This window comes from Arvicanthis niloticus, chromosome 17 (assembly GCF_011762505.2).
Source record: "Arvicanthis niloticus isolate mArvNil1 chromosome 17, mArvNil1.pat.X, whole genome shotgun sequence".
Classification (NCBI taxonomy): domain Eukaryota; kingdom Metazoa; phylum Chordata; class Mammalia; order Rodentia; family Muridae; genus Arvicanthis; species Arvicanthis niloticus.
In genome coordinates, this window is record NC_047674.1 from 638,129 (window position 1) to 647,160 (window position 9,032).

The following is a 9,032-nucleotide window of genomic DNA, read 5'->3' on the forward strand; positions in this document are numbered from 1 at the left end:
AAGGACGTCCCTGTGGTAAAATCTGGGGGAGAAACTCTGTGGGGTGGACAGTTGGGAGGTTGTCCCTGTGGTGGACATTGGGTAGGACCTTGCTGTTGTGTACAATGGCATGGATGTCCTTGTGAAGGACAGGGCGGAATATGTCCCTGTTGTTTTCAGTGGGATGGATGTTTCTGTAGTGAACAGTTGAGAACATATTTGTGTGGTGGACAGTTAGGAAGGCATCCCTGTGGTAAACAGTGGGAAAGAAGTCCTTTTTGTGGACAGTGAAAGGATGTCCATGTGGTGGACAATAAGGAGGATGTCCCTGTTATAGACAGTGGGGAGGTTCTCCCTGTGGTGGAGAGTAAGTAGGACGTCCCTGTGGTGGGCAGTGGGGAGGACGTTTCTGTCTTGGACAATGGAGAGGACATTGCTGTGGTGGAGAGTGTGAAGGACATCCCTGTGGTGGACAGCAGGGAGGACATCTCTGTGGTGGACAGTGGTAAAAATGTCCCTGTGATGGACAGTGGAAAGGACGTCCCTGTTGTGGACAGTGGTGAGGACCTCCCTGTCGTGGATATTGGGAAGGATGTCTCTGTGGTGAACAGTGGAAAGGATGTTTCTGTGGTGGACAGTGGAGAGGCCCTCCTAATGGTGGAAAGTGGAAAGGACGTCACAGTGGTTGACAGTGGTGAGGACTTTCTGTGGTGGACAGTGGTGAGGAATTTTCTCTGGTGCAAAGAAAAACATCCCTTTGGTCAACATTGGAAAGTACATCTCTGTGGTTGAAAGTAGAGAGAAACACTCTGTGGTGGACAGTGGGAAGAATATTTATGTTGTGGAAAGTGAGAAGGAAGTCCCTGTTGTGGATATTGGGAAAGACCTCTTTGTGGTGAACAGTGGGAAGGATATTTTTCTGGTGGACAGTGGGGAGGACATCCCTGTGGTGGACAGGGGAAAGGACATCTCTATGGTGGACAGTGAAGAGGACTTTTCTGTGTTGGACATTTGGGATGACATCCCCTTGGTGAATAGTGGGAAAGACGTTTCTTTGGTGGGTAGTGGGAAGGATGTCTCTGTTATGGAGAGTGCAGAGGATATCTCTGGGGTGGAGAGTGTTGCTGACATCCCTAGTGTACAAAGAAATATGGCCCTGTGGTGCACAGTGGTGAGGATATCCCGGTTGTGCACAGGAAAATGTTCCTGTTGTGCAAAGTGGGTAGGATGTTACAGTGGTGAACAGTGAAAAGGATGTAACTGTGGCGGACAATTTGGACTATGTCCCTGTGTTGGACAGTGGGAAGGATGTCACTTTGGTGGACAACAGGGAGGACTTGTCTATGGTAGACTGTATGAAGAATGTCCTCGTGTGGTCATTGGGGAGTATGTCCCTGTGGTGGACAGTGGGGAGGATGTCTCTGTGGTGGACAGTTGAAAGATGTACCTTTAGTAGAGAGTGCGTAGGATGTCCCTGTGGAGGGCAGTGGGTAGAAAGTCTTCTTTGTGGTTTGTGGGAAGGACATCACTGTTGTGGACAGTGGGGAGGATATTTCTGTGGTGGAAAGTGGGAAGGACGTCTTTGTTGTGGATAGTGAGAATGACGTCCCTGTAGTAAACAGTGGGAAGGATGTCCTTGTGGTGGACATCCCTGTGGTGAACTGTGGTGAGAATGTTGTGGTGCACATGAGAACGTGTCTTTGGTGGACCTTAGGAAGGATTTCTTTGTTATGGAGAGTGCAGAGGAAATCTGTGGGATGGACAGTGGTGAGGACGTCCCTGGTGTGCCCTGAAAGGTGTCCCTGTAGTGCACAGTCGTGAGGACATCACTGTTGTGAACAAGAGATTGTTCCTGTGGTGCACAGTAGGGAGGATGTTCTTGTCGTGAACAGTTGGAAATAACACCTCAGTGGTGGACATTGATGAGGACAACCCTGTGGAGGAGAGTGGGGAAACATGCCTTTGGTGGACAGTGGTTTTTACATCTCTGTGGTAGACGAGAGAAGGATGTCACTGTGGTGGACAATTTGATGGATGTCCCTGTGGTGGACAGTGGGAAGGACGTCCCTTTGATGGACTGTTGGAAGGACATCCCTGTCATAGACAGTGGGGAGGATGTTGAATTGGTGGATAGTGGTTAGGATGTCCATGTGGTAGACAGTTGGAAGAATGTCACTGTGGTGGACTTTGGGAAGGACAACACTTTGGAGGACAGTGGAAAAAATGTCACTGTGGTGGACAATGGACAGGACATCCCTTTGGTAGACAGTATAAGGGACATCCCTGTGGTGGACAATGGGAAGAACATCCCTGTTGTGGACAGTGGGGAGGATGTCCCTGTGCTGGACAGTGTGTAGGTCATCCCTGTAGTAAACAGTGGTGAGGATGTTTCTGTGGTGCACTGGAGAACATCATTTTGGTGGACTTTTGGAAGAATGTCCCTGTTTTGGAGAGTGCAGAGGACATCTCTGTGGTTGACAGTGGTGAAGACATCCCTGTTGTGCACAGGAGGATGTCCCTGTGGTGCACAGTGGGGAGGATGTTCCTGTTTTGAACATTGGGAAAGAACACCCCTGTGGTGTACTTTGGTGAGGACGCCCCTGTTGTGGACAGTGGGGAAATATCTCTGTGATGGACAGTGGGGTGAACGTCTTTGTGGGTGACGGGGGAAAGATGTCCCTGTGGTGAAAAGTGCTGAGGACAACTCTGTGTTGGACATTGGTGAGAACATCCCTGTGGTGGAATTTGGGCAGCATGTCCCTGTGGATGAAAGAGTGTAGGACGTTCCCGTGGTGGACAGTGTGGCGGTGGTTTCTGTGGTGGACAGTGGGAGGGATGTCCTTGGGGTGGACAGTGAGGAGGACATCTCTGTGGTAAACAGTGGAATGGACATCACTGTGGTGTGCAGTAGAGAGGACCTCCATGTGGTAGACATTGGGAAGGATGTGCCTGTTGTGGACAGTGAGAAAAACATTTATGTTGTGGACCGTAAAAAGGACGTTCCTTTTGTGGACATTGGGAAGGACCTCCTTGTGGTGAACAGTGGGAAGGATATCCCTCTGGTGGACAGTTGCGAGGAAATTTTTGTGGTTGACAGTGGAAGGACATCTCTCTGGTATGCAGTGAAGAGGAACTCTCTGTTTTGGACAGTTAGGATGACATCTCTGTGGTGGACACTGGGAAGGATGTCTTTTTGTGGAGAGTGGGGAGGACATCCCTGTGGTGGACAGGCAGAAGAACATCCCTGTGCTGAACAGTTTGGAGGATGTCCTTGTGGTGGTCAGAGGTAAGGGCATCCATGTGCTGGACAGTGATGAGGACGTCCCTGTGGTGGACAGTGGTGAGAACTATTCTGTGGTGCACAGGAAAACATTATTTTGGTGGACTTTGGTAAGGATGTCTCTGTTTTGGAGAGTGCAGAGGACATCTATGGTGTGCACCGGAAGATGTCCCTCTGGTGCACATTCGTGAGAATGTCTCTGTTGTGTACAGGAGGATGTCCCTGTGGTGCACAGTGGGGAGGATGTAACTGTAGTTTTCAGTGGGAAGGATGTCCCTGTGTTTGACAGTTGGGAGGAAATCCCTGTGGTGGACTGTGGGAAGGACATCTCTGCGGTGAACATTGGTGAGAGAATTTCACTGTGGTGAACTGCGGTGGACAGTGTGGAGGATGATCCTGTGGTGCACAAGAAAACGTCTCTTTGGTGGACAGAAGGAAGGATTTCCCTGGAGTGGAGAGTGCAGAGGACATCTCTGTGATGAACAGTGGTAAGAACATTTCAGTTATTCACAGAAGAATTTCCCTGTGGTGCAGAGTGGAAAGGATGTTCCTGTGGTGAAAAGTGTGAAGGATTTCCCTGTGGTGGACATTGGTGAGGACGACCCTGTGGTAAATAGTGGTAAGGATGTCCCTGTGGTGGACAGCAGGGAGAACCTTTCTCTGGTGTACAGTGAGAAGGATGTCCCTGTGATGGAAAGAGAGGAGGTAGTCACTGAGGTGGTCAATTGGAAAGACAACCATGTGGTATAGAGTGGTAAGAACTTCACTGTAGTGCACACTGAGGAGAACATCCCTGTGGATTACACTGTGGAGGACTTCCATGTGGTGGACTATGGGGAGGACCTCCCTGTGGTAGACGGTGGGGGGGACTTCCCTCTGTTGGACCTTAGGTTGGATGTCCATGTAGTCAAGAGTTGAAAGGATGTCCCTGTGGTGGACTGTTTAAAGAACATTTCTTTGGTTTACAGTGGGAAGGACATCCATGTTGTGGACAGTGGGGAGGACCTCCCTGTGATGGACAGTAAGTATGATGTCCCTGTGGTGGACATTGGTGAGGTTGCCCCTGTGTTGGGCTTTGTGAAAAACATCCCTGTGTTGGACAGTGGGGTGGACGGCACTTTGGTTGACACTGGGATGGATGTCCCTGTGGTAGACAGTTGGAAGGATGTCTTTCTGGTGGACAGTGGGAAGGATGTCCCTTTTGTGGACAGTTGACAGGACTTCCCTTTGCTGGACAGTGTGGAGTACGTATTTGTGTTGGACAGGGTGGAGGATGTCTTATGGTGGACAGTGGGAAGGACATCCCTGTTGTGGACAGTGGTGAGGACTTTCATTCGGTGGGCAGAGGTGAGTACATCCCTATGGTGGACAGTGGGGAGGATGTCTTATGTTGGACAGTGGTGAGGACGTTTCTCTGGTGCAAATGAGAACGTTCTTTTGGTGGACATTGGAAATGATGTCACTTATGTGGAGAGTGTGGAGAACATCTCTGGGGTAGACAGTGGTTATGACATTCATGGTGTGCACAGGAGAATGTCCCTGTGGTGCACAGTGTGGAGGATGTCCTTTTGGTGAACAGTGAGAAGGACATCCCTGTTGTGGACAGCTGGGAGGAACTCGCTGTGGTAGACAGTGGGAAAAACCTCCCTGTGGTGAACAGTGAGAAGGATGTCCCTGTGGTGGACAGCTGGAAGTACGTATCTGTGGTTCACAGTAGGAAGGACCTCCCTGTGGTGGACAGTGGGTAGAACGTCCATGTGGTGGACAGTGGGGAGGACATCCCTGTTTTGGACAGTGGGGAGGACGTTACAGTTGTGGACAATGGGAAGGATGTCCCTGTGGTAGAAAGCAGGGAGGACCTCTCTGTGGTTGACAGTGGGAAAGATGTCACAGTGATGGACAGTGTTGAGGACGTTTCTGTGGTGTACAGTTGATTGGATGTTTTTGTGGTGGACAGTGTAGTGGACATGCCTATGGTGGACAGTTGAGAGGACCTCTCTGTGGTGGACAGTGGGAAGGACGTTCCTGTAGTGGAGAGTGGGGAAGATATTTCTATGGTGGAGAGTGGGTAGGACGTCCCTCTGATGGACAGTGGTGAGGATGTTCCTCTGGTGGACACTGGGGAGAAAGTTTCTGTGGTGGTAAGTAAAGAGGACATCTCTGAAGTGTACAGTGGAGAGTACTTCCATGTTTTATACAGTGAGGAGGTCATTCCTGTGGTGGACGGTGGTGACGATGAGCCTGTGGTGGACAGGAGGGAGGTCCTCACTGTGGTGGACAATGGGAAGGAGGTCCATCTGGTGGACAATGCAAACTATCTCCCTGTTTTCACAGTGGTGAGGACATTTCTGTTGTGCACAGGAGGATGACTTGTGGTGGACAGTGAGGAGGACCACACTCTGGTGTACTGTGGGGTTCGATGTCCCTGTGGTGGACAGTGGGAAGGATGTCCATGTGGTGGACTGCGGGTAGGAACTTTTGGGGGTGGACAATTGGGAGGATGTCCCTTTGGTGAACAGTGGGTAGGACCTTTCTGTTGTGGAAAGTTGGATGAAAATCCTTGTGGAGGACAGTGGGGATTATGTCCCTGTAGTGTACAATGGGAGGGATTGTGTCTGTAGAGGACAGTTGGGAACAGATATGTGTGGTGGACAGTTAGGAAGACTTCCCTGTGGTAAACAGTGAGGAGAAAGTCTTCTTGTGGACAGTTAAAGGATGTCCATGTGGTGGACAATTGGAAGGACGTCTCTGTTGTAGACAGTGGATAGGTTCTCCCTGTGGTGGACAGTAAGTAGCATGTCCCTGTGGTGGAGAGTGGGGAGGACATTTCTGTTTTGGACAACTGAGAGGATGTTACTATGGTGGAAAGTGTGAAGGGCATCCCTGTGGTGGACAGCAGAAAGGACCTCTCTGTGGTGGACAGTGAGGAGGATGTTTCTGTTTTGGACAACTGAGAGGACATTCCTGTGGTGGACAGTGTGAATGACGTCCCTGTGGTGGAAGGCAGGGAGGACCACTCTGTGGTGGATAGTGGTAAAAATGTCCCTGTGAGAGACAATGATGTGGATGTTTCTGTGGTGAACAGTGGAAAGGATGTTTCTGTGGTGGACAGTGGAGAGGACCTCCTCATGGTGGAAAGTGGAAATTACATCACAGTGGTGGACACTGGTGCTCTGTGGTGGAAACTGGTGAGGATATTTCTCTGGTAAAAAGGAAAACGCCCCTTTGGTGGACAGTGGAAAGTACATCTCTGTGGTGGACAGTAGAGAGAAACACACCGTGGTGGACAGTGGGAAGAAACATTTATGTTGTGAACAGTGGGAAGGAAGGCCCTGTTTTCAATATTGAGAAGGACCTCCTTATGGTGAACAGTGGGAAAAATATCCCTCTGGTGGACAGTGGGAAGGACATCCCTGTGATAGACAGGGGCAAGGACATCACTGTGGTGTACAGTGAAGAGGAATTTTCTGTGTTGGACATTTGGGATGACATCCTTGTGAATAGTAGGAAAGATGTTTCTTTGCTGGATTGTGGGGAGTATGTCCCTGTCGTGGAGACTGCAGAGGACTTCTCTGGGGTTGAGAGTGTTGCTGACATCCCTACTGTGCAAAGTAGGATGTCCCTGTGGTGCACAGTGGTGAGGATGACCCTGTTGTTTACAGTGGGAAGGACTTCACTGTGTTTGATAGTTTGGGGGACATCCGTGTTGTGGACAGTTGGGAGGATGTCCCTGTGTTGGAGAGTTGAGAGAATTTCACTGTGGTGGACAGTGTGGATGACAGCCTTGTGGACAGTAAGGACAACATTCCCTTGGTGAACAAGAGAATGTCTCTTTGGTGGACAGTGATAAGGATGTCCTTGTAGTGGGGAGTGCAGAAGATATCACTGGGGTGGAGAGTGGTAAGAACATCCCTGTGGTGGACAGTGCAGAGTACATCCCTGTGGTGGACAGTGAAAAGAACATCACTTTGATTCACAGTATAGAGGATGTCCCTGTGGTGGAGAGTGGGAAGGAGGTCCCTGTCTTGTACAGTGGGAAGGACATTTATTGTGGATTGTGGGAAGAACATCATTTTGTAAACATTGGGAAAGACCTCCTTGAGGTGAACTGTGGGAAGAATGTCCCTCTTGTGAACAGAGGGGAGGATGTCTCTTAGATGGAAAGTGGTAAGAACATCCCTGTGGTGGACAGTGGGGAGGACCTTTTGGTGTTGGACATTGGTAAGGACATCCCTGTTTTGGAAAGTGCAGAGGATGTCACTGGTTTGGAAAGTGGTAAGAAAATCCCTGAGGTGGATTGTAGAGAGGACCTTTCTGTGGTGAACTGTGGTAAGAAGGTCCATGTGTTGGACAGTGGGGAGGACATTTATGTTGTGGATTGTGAAAAGGATGTCAATGTTGTGGACATTGTAAAGACCTCTGTGTGGTGGACAGTGGGAAAATGTCCCTCTCATGGACAGTGGGGAGAAACACCATGTGGTGGACAGTGGGAAGGACGTCTCTGTGGTGAACATAGGAGAAGACATCAGTTAGTAGACATTGGGAAGTACACTCATGTTGTGTACAGCAGGGTGTACCTTTCTGTGGTGGACAGTGGGAAGGATGTCCCTGGGGTAGAGAGTGAATGAGAAAAGGCCTGTTGTGGACAGTGTGGAGAATATCCCTGTGGTGAACAGTGGAAAGGACATCACTCTGGTGGACAGTTGAGAGGACTTCCTCGTGGTGTACAGTGAGAAGGAGGTCCTTGTGGTGGACATTGGAAGGACATACATGTTATGGACTGTGAGAAGGATGTCCCTGTTGTGGACATTGGGAAAGATCATTTGGTGGACAGTGGGAAGAATGACCCTCTTGTGGAGAGTGGGGAGGGCATCCCTGTGGTTGAAAGTGGGAAGGACATCCTTGTTATGGACTGATGGGAGGGTATCACTAAGGTGGACATAGGGAAGGATGTCCCTGTGGTGGACAGCAGGGAGGACCTTTCTGATTTGAAATGTGGTAAGGACACCCTGATTGTAGACAGTTGGGAGGACATCCCTGTGGTGGACAGTGAATTGGATTTAAATTTGGTGGACAGTGGGGAGGATGTTAATGTGGTGCCCTCGAGAACATCCTTCTGGTGCATAATCAGAAGGATGCACATATGGTGGAGAGTGCGGAGGATATCTCTGTGGTGGAAAGTGGTTAGGACATCCCTGTTTTGCCCAGTGGAGAGGATGTCCCTGTTGTTTACAGTGGGAAAGACTTCACTGTGTTTGATAGTTGGGAGGACATCCCTCTTGTGGACAGTTGGGAGGATGTCACTGTGGTGGACAGTACAGATGATAGCCTTGTAGACAGTAAGAACAACGTTGCTGCGGTGCAAAGAGAATGTCTCTTTGGTGGACAGTGAGAAGGATGTCCTTGTAGTGGAGAGTGCAGAGGATATCTGTGGGGTCTACAGTGGTAAGAACATCCATGTTGTGCACAGGAAGAAGACCCTGAAGTGTACAGTGTGGTGGACATCACTGTGGTGGGAAGGCAGGATGTTCCTTTTTGTGGACAGTGGGGAGAACTTCCCTGTTGTGGACAATGTGTAGGATGTCCCTGTGGTTTACAGTGTGGAGGATATTCATGTTGTGAACAGTGGTGAGGACGTCCCTGTAGTGGATATTGGTGAGAACAACCATGTTGGGGACAGTGGTACGGATGTCCTTGTGGTACAGAGGAGGATGTCCCTGTGGAGGACAGTGGGAAGGACATCTGTTTGGTGAACAGTTGAAAGAATGTCCCT